Source organism: Amblyomma maculatum, chromosome 10 (assembly GCF_055883805.1).
Source record: "Amblyomma maculatum isolate TAMU_Amacu chromosome 10, ASM5588380v1, whole genome shotgun sequence".
Classification (NCBI taxonomy): domain Eukaryota; kingdom Metazoa; phylum Arthropoda; class Arachnida; order Ixodida; family Ixodidae; genus Amblyomma; species Amblyomma maculatum.
The window spans coordinates 77,910,296-77,925,332 of record NC_139353.1 but is presented as its reverse complement, the minus strand read 5'-3'; the positions used below and the strand labels follow the sequence as shown (position 1 = coordinate 77,925,332).

Genomic DNA, 15,037 nt, shown 5'->3' with positions numbered 1-15,037 from the left:
GCTTTCACAAGAAAACATGATATTTCTGCTTATCTGAACTCGCCGAGGTTTTATTTAGACTGGCAAGCAATACTTCATTTCAGCCTCTACAGACATGAGGTGTGACACAAATGTTCCCACCCTCATTTGCATCCAAGTTACAATACATCCGGTATCACAGATACTTTTTGTCAGGGGCAGACTAGTAGACCTCGGCATTCATTCACAGTAAAAAGATTTGTTTAGAAAGCTTAGCAGTGATATGTACACACTACGTATGAAGCTTAATTCTCCAGGATATTTATTTAACACTCCCTGTATGTATAAAAAGGAGTGTGATTAGTTAACTTTTTAGACTGCAGCTGTTCGGCCTCCATTCCTGGGTTTTTCGTCGCCGTCGCCGTTGTCCCTCCTCGTAACCAGCGCAGCAGCTGGGGCCGAACCAACACCATCTAAGCTACAAGGCCTGTGCAAGGTTGTGTGACGTCATCGTAGTGAGATCAACCTGAAAGTCGGCTTCACCCTACGGAGTCGCGTTCTCTCTTTACTCTACGCTGCTACTGGAGCCACCTGTTATACTTGCGTTACTAGTTTTGCCCAATATTATCAGTCTTGAAATAAGTGAGAAGTTTCATACAATTCATCTGGCTTTTTCTTTAATGGCAGGAGAGAAGTTGCGAGAAAATTTACACTTTCATGCAGAATTAGTTGAATAAACGTTAAGACAGGCACAAATTTTCATTTGAAAGCAGATTTATATTTCATATTTGATGACATATGATGGCACATTCATATTTGGTGAAATATGATAAAGATAGGCACCATAAAGCATAAAGCAGATTTATGCTTCAAGAGTTTTGAGTTTTCGTTTCGCCGTCTTACTCTGCTTGGTCTCATCTAGTTTATTGTTTTCAACTTTGCACAGGTTGTTCAGCAAAGTGTTGGCAGCAGCATTGAGAATGTAACCTAATACCGGTTCAGGAGAGTGGCCGCAGTCACAGATGTCCAGGTTTTTATTGCCTTCAACAAGGGATGTCGTGATGCTTACAAGAACTTCTTTCTGTTTTGCACACGCAAAAAATGATGCTGCGTACTTTGCACCTCTTAGCTTGTCAAGTACCATTTCCATTGTGAGGAGGGCATGTACAACAGCACGTGAAAACTTTAGCCCACCGCGCGTTGTATTCTGAATTAGTGCGTCATCTTCCAATTCAATGAGCCGATTCTCGAGAATCAGGTTTTTTAGGCAAGAATGACAGAGAAGTTTCTTCAGTGCAGCATGTGCGCAGTATCCAGCAACATAGGTAATGGTTGGCAACATAGGCTCTTTTTGCTTTATGTCATCTTCTGTCACCGCAACATCAAACTGCTTGACAATGATTTACAGATCAGTGGTGCGAACACAAGGTGCAATAGCAGCCAGGTCAGGCAGCTCAAGAAATTTTTGGAGTCTCAGCTTCTGCTCAGATTCATAAATTTGGCGTAAGGAAACGTGGTACTGAGCTCCAGACAACTGTCTGTATCCGCCAAATCGGTCCTCCAAGCAGTCGGTTTGAAACTTTCCAAGCAAAAAATACTTGAAACCGAGCTCTTCAATACAGTATGTTGACACCTCAACAAGGGCATGCGAAGTACTACGCAGTGCTGTATGTGTTTCCAGAGTGAGCTTGCCAGTATCATGCTTCAAGCTCTCCCAGTGATCCAACCGGTCTACAATCTTGTTCAAAAATTCAGTTTGATCGCAAGGCAGTGTCTTTACAGGCTATTACAATGCATATCAGAGGCGTTGACCTTTGAACACTGTCTTAACAATCACTATGTTCCACCATGTCAATACAATGCTTATAAATTCGGATGTACCATTCGTATGCTCGAGTGCCGCTTTGGTAGTCTTCAGCGCTGCAACTGTCGAACAGTTGAGATCCTGAGTTCGAGTTTCACGTTTTGTCGCTCCAGATTGGAAGGATTTAACGCCTTTGGTGACAAAGTTATACAGTTATACAAAGTCATACAGCTTGCACAAAGTGTTAAAGGAGGCAGTTAGCACAGGTTGGCTTTCTGAAAGGGCATTGAAATCTGCAAAAGGCGATACACTTCCCACTGTTGCGCTGGTTCAACCAGTTATTTCTGATACACTTCAAGATGTGAACTGAGTCCAGAATAAAAAGCAACGGTCTTGAAGGGTTCGATGGGTGCTTGTACACAATGCTCATCTTGGGAGGACTGGCAAAAAATGACATGGCCTTCGGGTTTATGGAGTTGTCCGAAACTACGGCAACCACTTGGATGCCGAAGTCTTCCAGCTGCTTTATCAGCAGAGTAAGAAATTCATGGAGCTGTTTTGTTTCTATTTGTGCCACTGGAAGTATGTGTACATCTTTGTTGGAAGACAGCAAGCTTTGTATCATAAAGACGTATGCAGTCTTTGCTGCGTTTTCTTTGTTGGCTGCCGCACCTGTGACATATCCACCTTAATACTCAAACGCTGCACGCAAATGAATGTCATCCATCATAAGTGTCACGGAGCGCTCATGGTCAGGGTTAATGCCAACCGTTTTGCGTAAGACAGGAAAAAAAGCCTCTTGCTGTTCTGTAGATGGGCTTACGTTGTAGGAAGCACATATGCGCCTTATTGTGTGGTTATGTGGGAGTTTTAGCTTTGCTGCACTTCTTATGAATCTGTACGCATGAGGAGATATCGCGAACACAAGGCTGCAGAACACAAGCAAATCTACTGGGTAATATGATGTTTTGCTTAGGAGGATTTGAAGTTGCTGTTTTAAAAATTTAACTACTTCCACTTGCCACTCGTATGGTAAGACTAAGGATGAGATTTGGTCGAGAACCTCCATCGCATGCTTCAGCAGAATCTCAAGGTGCAGCTCGTAATTTGCGGCATCCTTGATGCAGTCTTCCACCGTGGTCAGACCTTTGTCGATCTGTCTCAAGTCGCAGATTGAAGAAGGAAGCACAAAGCTGCCTAACTTTTCTACCTTCATTTCACCAAAGTACATTCCCAAAGAAAGGTCTGAAGATACTGTTACTGCACAATGCACAACTGGAACATCTTGGCTTTTGAAACATAGAAAACATAGAGAAAGTGGTTACTGAAGTAACCACTTTCGTCCAAACATCGCTCATAGTGAGTTCATTAGAAGCTTTCAACAGGTCTTGGAATGTGATGATGGCATTCCTCTCATCTTCAGATGCTTGGGACTGAATAGACAAGCGTGTGGTTTCCTGTAGAGCTTCACCTTCAAGTCGAGCGCGCTTTTCTTCCGGGCTTTCGCGTACTTACGTTTCCTGACGAGATAGGTAAGCTGGGCAATTCGGAAAGCCGCTTGGGACTACGCCGGGCTTCAATTTCCTCAGCTTGAGGGGCACCTCGATAACTTTCCCAGCAGTGCTGTCCGTATAGCTTGTCGTGGATACGAAGTCGCTTTCGCGGAAGTGGGGCTCACAAAGCTGGAACGTAAATATAAAAAAGCTGTGTAAGGTGGGAGCAGCGATGGCCACCAATATATTAACGCAGAGAGCAGCTAACTCGGCTCTAAACAAGTGATTTACTACGACAACTACTATCATGTGACCGCTAGCGAAATAACTTTTTCTTTTACACAAGGAGATAATTTAGGCTGCACAACAAAGCGAATGCGACTCGATTATTAGTAGCTGTGCTGTCCGAATCGAGTACACACTCGATATGGGCATGCCTAAACAATAATATACTGCGCTGAATCAATAGTGGTGAATAGCAGCACTAGTATCAGGAAGCAAAAAACGACGGTTTCTTACCACAGTGCACTTCGTCGGTGTGGAGTCTTTCCGCGGCACAGCCTTTTTCCACGCCGAATTTTGAACCGCGTCCGTTGGAAACTTGTACACGCGCGCTTTGGGCCAATTGGCGTAGTTCGAGCTTCAGTTTGGTGCACAACAGCACCCAAGCATTGTAGGTACCTTGCTCGTAAGCGCCTGTGCAGCACGGGTTAGAAACACGACAAATACTGGTCGAAAACACGCACACCGACAACGTGAGCCGCGACACACCACTACATGTCTCCCGCCGAGGGTAGAAGTTGCCAGACGCTTAAACTGATGCCGTCAAAACTGATACGTCTGTGTTTTCTAGTCCAAAACATTTGCTTATTTTGAGCCGGAACAGTGCATTAGAGAAAAAGCTGTTCAAGTAAATACTAGTAGATATATAATATGTCTCGCAAAGAGGGTCTGTTTATGCTTGTAGTCAATAAATGCATCTTCCGGGCCCGCAAGCACTTTTGAGGCCGGATGCGAGTATAACTGTAGCCGAAAGCCAGGCCAAGTCGTTCCAGTTCCAGTTCGCTTCGCTTGCGCTTTCCACAAACAAACTAACCCGAGTGCGGAGCAATGGGAGGGCCTGCTAACCAGCTGCGAGCTCACCGCCCAAAGGGCATTGGTGCAGCACGCATGCGAGGTAGCCAGGACCAGTGGAGCCCTGGAATGAGGGAACCACCCGTGCTAAGGAGTCTCCAACGGTGGCGAAGAAGCGGCTGCAGGAAGACTCTCCGAGACTAACCAAAAGACCTCAATAAAGTTTTTTCACTCACTCACTCGCCGCCGCCGATCCCACCGTGACGTAGAACTGTGGAGAGGGGGACTTACGCAGGCCTTCTCCCTAGTCTAGGTGGTGTTGGCCGAGCGCGCTCCTTCGCACTCCACCCCCCCATCCTTTTCCTCCATGGCGGTGACCGCGCGTGTACCAAGGTCAATGTACAACTGGTCGCGCAACTTGGAAGAAAACGCGTGCAGCTGCCTACTGCCAGCGGCATCAATTCAATGATGAGGGCTCCTGCGAACTGCGAGGCAAATTACTAGCGCACAGAAAATAAGATCTGCCAGAACTCCAAAGAACTAGAAAGTAAACATAATATTCGCGCTCAGGAATGAATGAAGTTTTTGTTCCTTGCGTAAGAAAAAACGTATCACATTTTTAATAATACTTTAACTTGTTTCTAACGGCCTCTCTCGCCCACTTATTATCCGCTGCGTAGTTGCCCAAAGCTCAGATATGGCTCAGACCAAAGCTTTTTCATCCGCGGAATGAGTGCGTTATCGGCCCCGGTTCAACGTTCATCGTTGCGTGCTGCGTACAGAGTGGGTTATCTGTAACAAACAGTCAGTATTTCATTCTGCTGGTTGTGAAAGAGCTTTACAGCAAGGCGAAGACTGTCTGTGCTCGATGAGAAACTGATTGCCGCTGCATGCGCATTTCCGGACGATGGGACAATGCTGCGTCACAGCTCGGCGGCTCGGCTTGGCCTCCCAGGCACGTCGCAGAAGTGGTGGCTTGTTTTACGGATACACGTCTGCGTGAGCGGCGTATCGCTGCATGATTTAATTGAACGGTGAAGGTGAGATTTTATTGCCCCCAAGACGCGTGTCGCATTGCTCAAAGCCTTCCGTTCCGCTCCCTTTGCTGCGTGTTTTGCTTACTGCGTCGTATTACCGCACCAACGTTCGCTGAACGTGCTTTAGCTGTTATTACAGTGATGTTCCTATTGTCAATGGGACCTTTCTCATGAACATGTTAAATGCTTAAATTGTAAATTTGTAACCTCACATTGACTCCTTTCAGTGGCAAATGAAGTGCGAGTAAAATATGGGAATCATGAACAGGGCGAGATTTATTGGAGCCAAGCTATATGGCAGATATTTTCAGTTTTCAGATGCATTAACCTCTAAATACTAGCAATCCCAATTTGAATTGCTTACCTAAGCTCTTACAGGTTGGCGTTCTAGCGCTAGCGTTAGTTATTCCGTTCGTTTGTTTTTGTTCTTTGACGCTGATATGTACTTTGTAGCAAGATCTTTTCCCTTTTATAATCTCACCGCGTCTCGTTTGGAGACCTACGCTCAGGTCATTTTGTTATCACGAGGATTTCATGAAGACCGTGACGAATGAGCGGTGGTCGCTTTCCTACACTTAAAAGATTTCATTGTCGTGAAGCGTCTATGTAAGTAATCGTGAATTAATAAAGCCTGGCTTTCTATGCAGCACAGCTTCACTCATTTATGCCCTTAGTGAAATGCCTCATGCCATGTGATTCTATCCATGTGCTTGCCGAATTCACTTGAAGGCCCTTGTTCACAAACGTGCCCGAAGAAATAAGCCCCAGAATGCGTTTACATGACGCGCGAAGAAAGACTAGGCTAACGACGACGGAGGCAGAACGATGCTATGGTAAGGTGGTTAAAGATGCCGTAACATTTCAGTTAACGTAAAACTTGACAGTAGAAATCCATGTCAAGTAAAGTTGGCTGAACAGTTACGGTGTCCATTTTTCTGTCTTATCCGAGCATCGTTCTGCCTCCGTCGTTGTTGGCCTTGTTTTTTGTTCATAAGTAAAAAGACAATCAAATTCCCCGCCAAAAGTATGTCACTGTGACGTCACAAGCAACGTCACGTGTTTTTTGTGCCTCACAGTTCGCAGGGGGCGCTGGGAAACTAAAGCCTCGCTCAGAGTCGACACGCAGGCTTCTATGGGAGTTACGCTACCATTTGTTGTTCTACCATGCGTGTTCTCCGACTGCTGTGTGCGATCTGCGTGGTGGCGACGGCGTTCTTCGGATTGCAAAGCTCCGGCCCGATATCAGCAGATCACGGTGCGTGCATCCCAATCCAAAACGCAGAACCACGCTGTATTGACTCGCTAGCGGCATCAGCCGCATCATTCAGCCACTGCTACTTTTTCGGCGCGCAATGTTCATATGACCCACGCATTGCCTGCCGCACCCTTCTCATAACCTAATTGCTATCTTCATCTCTACGACCGCAAAGCTTCCTTCATGACCGTCAAGAACTGTTAGTGGAGTGTTTCTTGAAGGAATATGTGTAAAAAATAAAATACTTGGTTTTAATAGTACATACATGTCTTGCTCGAAATCTTTCCCTCGTCTATCGAGTAAGGTGTAGCAGTTGATGAGCTGCGCTCAAATTTCGCATTAGAAAGTAACGTAATTGTCGGCAAATTTATATTTACACTTGCTTTCGTTCAGTGTGATGGAACAAATTAATACTTGTTGAACGTTTTGATTATTGATCCTTATTATTTTAAAAGGGAGAAGCCCAGACTTTGGACCAAACACTTCCACTATACCATGTTAGCTTATAAGGCTGTAATGACACATTTCCTCTCCATGGCCGGGGTATCCGGGTTGGTAGTTGTATGAGCAGTGTGCTTTCGGTGCTATATGTGAGGTCCCTGAATCATAGCTCTAGGTAATTTTTACAGATTGGTTAAATGAGGCAATTGAGCGAGAGATATCTGCCGAGAAAAAAAAACTACTTGAAATACAGCTTGAAAACTCAAAACAGGTTGCTACATCTTTTTGTTTTTGTTACGGTGACATAAGAGTTTTAGTACATTAATTTTTAACGCAGTGAAGATATTTCAAAATGATATTTTCCTCACAATAATATTTTCAATATTATAATACTGAAAACTAACACTCTCGTTTGTCGTAACGTTGTACGTTTTCAATAAACGGCGCATTAAAAAAATACGAACGGCACATTTTGCTTCTGAGCACCTAATCGCCAAAAGTGTTTAAAAAGCCTCCGATGACAGGTTTGTCAATTTCCTCTACTTCAACGGCATTTTAACTGATTCTTTACATTACTAATGATAATTAATGTCCGTAATAATTATTGTCCGCTAATTATTGTCATACTAATTAATGCCCGCATATTTTGTTAGCTGGAGAACGTCTGTACCTTTCATGTTAATTTACTTTTCTACTTCCTAGAAAAAGTATTTATTTTATACCTGTATAATTATTGACGCTTTTTATGTTTTATATCAACGGAACCGCCTCGACGGGTTCGTGCCTCTGTCCGCTTATATCTCATACCAGTTAGAAGAATAAATATCACTGATATTTCTTTATATAATACCTCTTGAATATAGCTTGAGCCGTCATGTTGAACGAGTTCCTGTTCACAATGACAAGGGTTATGTATTGTTTTTTGACGGCCCTCCATGCGCATGTTACTACAGCATGTTACGGAGTCCTCGCAGCTCAAATTTTCCACTGCAATGTCATCTTGTCATTAGTATTTTTTATTACCAAATATGTTGCTGCTACCAGCCTGATTTAATCAGAAGAAGCCAGAGGTTCTTACCGTATTCGGCGGCGGCGAAGCAAGGGAAACCGCTGCTCCAGCGCTTCCAGCACTGGCATCGGCGGCGCCATATTGTGCTGCTTGCAACAACCTCCCATCAAGTCTCCTGCTGTGACAGAGTTGCATATATTTGGACGAAATATAAGCAATGAGTGGAAACGTGCTTGTGCGACAAAAGTTCGACACATAGATCCGATGACAGTCACCTCTAGTTTGCTTTCTTATGAGATGAACACAAGCATAAAAATAAAATTTCAGCAAATTAATTCCGTTTCATCCGTTCAAATATTAGCTTCAATTTGCCACGCAATATCGGAAACTTTTTCATAAAGGAAAGGTTTGTGGCTGCCGTCTTTACATTCTAAATGCGTTTGTTTTTCCGTGGGTACTCGAAGAAATTCAGAACTGTCGATCAGTAGTAAAAATGTTCCCCAACCCTATATGTTATCAACCCCTACGCTGAGCACCTCTTCTCAGTTCGTTATAGACAGCTAAGGAGTGCAGTTGCACAAAGGAAAAATGAATTTTTTGCTAGTATTCTACACACACCAGCCGAAATGGTTTTTCCTTTCCGTAACTGGATCGGCCTGCCTTGATCTCAACTTTACGCGAAAATGTTTGTAAGTAATCATGCTCGAAACCTGCAACTAAACAGATCACGCGCCTACTTGTTTTGATATGACCAACTGGAAAAGCTTTGCGCCTTTTCATTTGAACGTTGTCACATGCTTGGCCGCATGCGCTAGGGTATGCTTTTGTTGTCATAACATAAAGGGTGTGCTGCGCAACGCGTGCACGTCGCCAAAATGTGATGTAAACCAATGCAGTTATTCTATATTACAACATGACAATAATAAAGCAGAAAAAGAAAAGAATTAATTTGGAATGGTATAATCTTTGCACGTTTTAGAAATGAAAGCTGATACAAAACAGATTTAGGCATCGCCAACAAAAGCAAAAATAACGCGCTTAGCCGAAATAAATGTATGTAATCTCCTAATGCAGACGCTGGGCAAATGAGTGCCCCTTACCTCCTTGCGTCTTTGCCTCCCCCCCCCCCCCCCCATTGATCATCGTTAAGAACCATAACAAAAAGTACCCTAGTGGCTTGAAAACATCAAGTGTAGAAATATCAACCATCGCGAAAGCTCAGTTGTCAACGTGCTCGACTCCTGAAGTCAAAGACATGCATGGATGGGAAGTCAAGCATGACGGCCTCATTTGAATGGAATCAAAAAGCAAACCTCCTTCGTACTGTGCATTGTAAGTGGGTGGACGGAAAAGAAGCCAAGTATTTGGAATCTTTGTTGTTCATTCTATCACTGCGGCATATCTCATGCATGAGCCAGTTTGGAGAGTAAAACCCGATGAACCAAACGGAAAGAACACTGTTTTTGTGCTTACTTTCTGAAAAATGGCTTGCACACTACGGTCGCGCAACGTTTGTATGGTAGATTATTCAATTAAGTGTGTTCGTTGAGCACCATATTGTTGTACTGGGAGCGTGGCACAAACGCTAAGATAATCTCCGTCTTGACGTGAACCGCGCTCCTGTTTAAAAACATCAGTGGCAGCGGCAGCGGCACCGCAGTTTGTGGCACTGCGGCACAGAAATTTGAAAAATAAAGGCATGTTACAGGCATACAGAAGGAGCAAGAGTTAAATCATAAAATACAGGAGTAACAAAGTAATTTACTATGCACATATTCTTTTATGTGACGGACACTTTTCCCCATTAAAGCCTCTGTGAAAAAATAGTATATACACGACGTGAGGTAAGGGATTGCATGACAAATTACAATAAGTGTACTTGAAGGTTTCTTGTAAACCTTGCCTTCTCCATGATCATGGTATCAGCTATCATGGTGATGGTCTCACGCTTTAGGGTTTTTTTATTTGTATTTAAACATTTGTAGCATATTGTAACTTTTTTGTGCATCGACTTTATTATATGAGGCCCCCTATGGCGTGTTTATGCACTCATAGAAAACCGCTCAAATTTCAGACACTGCAAATCATGTATAACCAGAAGAGCGGTTAGAAATATGAGCGCTGCATGTGGGCTGCAAGGCGTGTGTTTTTTGGTCCTTACCTAGGTTTTTATCGGAAACGCAGCATCACAGGTGATGTCCTTTCTTTCTCTTTCTTTTTTATACTCCATCTCATAAAAGCTGTTCCTAATTGGCACTACGTTATTGCTCGCCGTATCTTATTTACAAAGGAACCAGAAGATACATTTAAGCGAAAAGATCCTAGCTCGCCACGACGGATATAAATATTATATGTGCTCCGATCACTCGTCTCCTTTTTTTTTTCCTTTCGGATATTGTCTCCATAGAGACAAAGGCGTTCTAATGCATCCCGTAAGTTAAAATCAAATAAGGTCATTTTCCTTGAACTTCGGTAAGTATGCACGAAAGTTTTTTTCGTGCACACAGATTAAAAAGTTTTTTCTTCATCCAATTCTGTGGAAACCTCAGTACTAGAAAGAGGCAGTTTGTTGTAAGCCACATGAATATTTCAGCACCCTATGCCTTCCATTCCTTGCTATGAATGACCTGTCATTGCCACGAAGTATGATAGATCGCTCGACGCTAGGAGCGTTTTTGACTTCGCAGTGTTGTTCAGCAATATTTTTATGGAGCAAAGAAGAGATGAATTTCGTCGATTGCTGCCTCGGTGTCGAAGCGCCTTTTGAGAGAGGCGGTTGCTCACTTTTCATGTAATACCCCTTTTCGCCGCCGCACAACCTATCAACCAAACACCTCGCCGCTGTTTCTAAGAAAATGAGCAAACCCTTTGCTATTGGATGAAACCAAGCCAAACTCTTATACCGAGGTACTTTATGCTGAGACATTGGCTCATAAGGGCTTGCTGCCCTTTGTTCATATAGGCGCATAGCAACCAATACATAGTGAAGCTGGACGCGACTGTTTTTTAAAGGTTTACAGTTGGTTATTATAGGCCCTGTTGAAATACATCAGTGCGATCTGTGCATGTGGATTGTACAGAAAGGCGGACATCATGCACGTGTTAGAATTCAGTGATTAAAAAATTAACTACAACTGCCGAGTCAACGTTTTAACTTCGGTTTTTAGTACCATTATTATGTGAAGAAAATGAAGGCCGCGAGCTTTGAAGCTGCATCTAAAGCGGCGTCACTTTTAATATTTTATGCCATAGAAGCTGTGAACGTACTTCATAGTAAACTCCCAGCGACGCCCTTTTAAAAATGGGCAATGCAGGCAGACAACCTTGTTTCCGAGAAAAAGCGTCTTATGACGTCAAATATTTTGAACTGTATTGTCAATAAAAAAAGATTAGAAATGAAGCACAGCTTTTACCTTGGCGGCCATCATTTTCTTGATACCATATTGGCCCCTAAAATGAGAATTATTAACATTTATTATTTATTTATATCAAAAGATTAGCTGTGCATGGTTTAGCTTGTGGTGAAACCGTGAATTACGCGAGAGCAATCTGCATGGCTACGCTAAGGTTCGGCTTGAAAGTAAAGACATAACTTTTGCACGCATTAGTTCACTCTATGGTTGCAGCTTTATTTATGCCATAGGAGAATCACTTCACGTATTAGCATACCTTGCCTTTCATGATTGACCATTCCCATTCGGGTGCAAAAGACTTCTAGTGGCATGACATCGTCTGTACGCCAAACTCCGGTGCACACCACCGTCACAACATTCGAATGAACCTTCTGTCCTAGCAACTCGCTGTTGTAGTTCACCTCCACCACCTACTAAGTTATCTGACTTCTTCTTCTTCATGATGGAAAATAGCGCGAAAGTACACGAAGGAAGGAAGGAAGTAAGGAAGTCCTTCGTGCACTTTCGCGCTATTTTCCATCATGAATGTTAACCAACTCTCCCAACTTTCGGCATTTCTTCTTCTTCTTCGCTCTTCGTACAGGTACGACGAAACAAGAGACTGTGACCAATGTAGCTTTCGCTACAACAATCGCTTAATTAGTGAGATCTATTACGTACCTAATACTGGCCTTTCTACACAATTCTGCAAAGATCATACTGGCCTTCTCTCTCACACGGTATAAAACAGATCCTGCAAACTAAAACACTCGGCACACACAGTATATTGGAAACCATCAGAAGGCGCCCCTGATGGTTAATGCATTCGCTGTAGCCTTCTCCGTCTGAAATGAAAGGTGAAAAAAAAACAAGGTAAAAATATGACAACCGTACAGCATGAAAAAACCCTTAATAAATATACAGAAATAAACTCAGCTCCTTACGAACTCTGCTAAATTGTTTACAATGTCTAAAAAGCAAAAACTGATGAGGCACTCGCATGCATAATTAGCCCTGTTAAGACTGCTAATTGTTCGTTGTCGAAAAGCCGCAACTGTTCTGGATGATACCAGGCCATGCGAAAGGTTATACAGGAAACGTAGAGACAAGATATAGCATCACAATGGATGATCGTGCTGTTCATCTATTAAGGATTTTCTTCACTGAACGTAACGCAAAAAGAGTCAAGTTTCCCAGGCATATTTTCTGGCTATGGCCTAACGGCACAAATCGGGCTTCTTTCATTTTTATTGAACCGGGTCAGATTTATAACAGCCAAGTTTAAAATTCTGAGATATTTAAGCCTGTTAACTAAGAAGAAAGCACTTAAACTTGACGATTTGCTAAGTCCCAACATTGAGAGCGAATTCTCGCCCCAATATTGTTTATTGCGAATACCAAGCTTTTGTTTCACTTTTATGGCTTCGTTTATTTAAACTTCATGCACATCGTTACTGCTGGACGTTTTGCTGGACAAGCAAGAAATAAAGTGCCAACACAAAAAAGGAAAAAAATGTCACATGGACAAGCGCTTGCTGACAGCCGCGTTTTTTATGGAATGGAGCACATTCAATATGTAGACGCTGCGTGGCATTCCTAACCAGAGACAAAACGCGGCCACACAAGCGATAACAAACAAATGATAAAAGGTGAAAGGACTAAAGAAAGTTCATTAAAACTTCAACTTGGGCTAGTTAGTAATTTCTTGTTGGAATCATTTTGTAGCGGTAGAAAACACGGACACAAAGAACACGAAACTCAAGGGACACCCGCTAGACTGCAACTAGTTTTTACTGTACAAATACATGATATATATACATGACAATCAATAAGCATGTGCAGGTGCCTCGTCAGTCACACATGGTCCCACACCCCCCCACACACACACTCCCCACCCTCTTTCCTTTGTGGCATGCGATTACGAAGATAAGTAATTTCTTTTTCTGTTTTCTTCCAACGCAATGGAAGGGGTGCTAACATACATGTCGCCCACCTTGTCAATTTGATAGGCTTCAATAATCTCCCTTTCTTTTTTCTCGGTCCCCATGAACATCACGGACGTAGCATCACATACTGGAAAACAATCTTTGCAACTCTTGCAATGCCTCACCAATTCCGACCCTCCGGCCAGTGATTGAACAGCGCTACGGTGCTCTCTTATACGTCCATTCAAACACCTCCCAGTTTGGCCAATATATACTTTCCCACAGGCAAGCGGGATTGAGTACACGACACCCGTCCTACATGTCAGAAATTTAGTTTGGTGTTTTTTGCTGCAGCGTGGCTTCTTCGCTTCCGTGACAGCAGAACATAGCCGGACCAGCTTATTAGGAGCCGTGAACTGTACCTCCAGACCACCCTTCCGTGCCACTTTTTTGAGGCGGTGAGAAAGGCGGTGGATATAAGGAATTGCCACTTGTCGCTTCTGCCTTTCAACAGATGCCTTCGCTTTGGCACCACCAAGGGCGAGATTAAGTTCCCTTATCAATATCTCCATCACCGCAGTCACTGTTTCAGGGGGGTAGTCCGCTTTGGCCAAAGGGTTAACTTGCTCTCAAAGACTGGCCTCCATGTTATGCGTGCATGACGTTTGCAATGCCGCACGTAGGCCACACTATGCCACGCTACGTGGCATAGTGGTGGCCTACGTGCGGCATTGCCTACGCCAGGGAAATGGCAACAAGCGGGAAGGGTCGAGGTTATAAAATGCATTACTTAAGGTACAGCCGAATCCTTTATGTGAAAGCATGGAGTAGCCCTAAAAATGTCGAGTCAGTATCGGAAAGTATAATGGCACGGAATTTAGAACCGTGTAATCATAACTGGATGAATGTAGTTGTAGACATTTTCATGAATATAACCGTACTGTTGGAAGACATTGCAATAAACTTAACGAATAACTTCATCCAAGAAGCGAGGCAACGTTTTAAAGGGACAAAACACTGGCCAAAGTATGTCATGCGAATGTAGTGGAGATGAAAAGATCTTGCCTCATATTGTACAGATCGAGCACTACAATATAAAAGAAAAAAGGCAGTTTAATTTTAATTTGAAATTAAAATTGAAAATCGCATTGAAAATTGCATAAAAACAACCGAAGCGCTGTCTAGCGGACAAACCTTAGTACTTTCAGTGTAGCCCCCCACGTGACTACATGTCAGCAAAATATGACTTATTCTCGAAACTGCAAATTGTTGTTTTTTTCTTCTAGGAGTGTTTGCCATAATTTATTATATTGTGACATATATGCCCTGCATCGCTGGACGTAAAAGAAGACAACGATCAGAAGGAGTGACACAGAAGACGACAAAGTGGCAGCAACGTTCAGTGCTAGAAGAAGGTTAACGCTGCTGTGATTATGTGCTTTGTGTACTGCGTCATCCTGTACTAAACTTCGTGCACTAACCTTGCCACGTAACATCTTGGTGGAGGTGATCAAAGATCCCCGTGTGCACACATAAATCCATTTAGGCAGCCGAAAGCTGGATTTGCGCAGCGGCCGCCAGCTACCTGGGATCACAACGTCAACAACGGCCACTATGACCTCTGAGACAGCTCCTGCCACCGCAACAAC

At 43.3% G+C, this 15,037-nt stretch overlaps 1 pseudogene; it reads right to left on the bottom strand.

Moving 5' to 3' along the window:
* Positions 1–820: 820 nt before the first annotated feature.
* Positions 821–3,927, bottom strand: LOC146176840 (uncharacterized; annotated as a pseudogene).
* Positions 3,928–15,037: the final 11,110 nt, after the last annotated feature.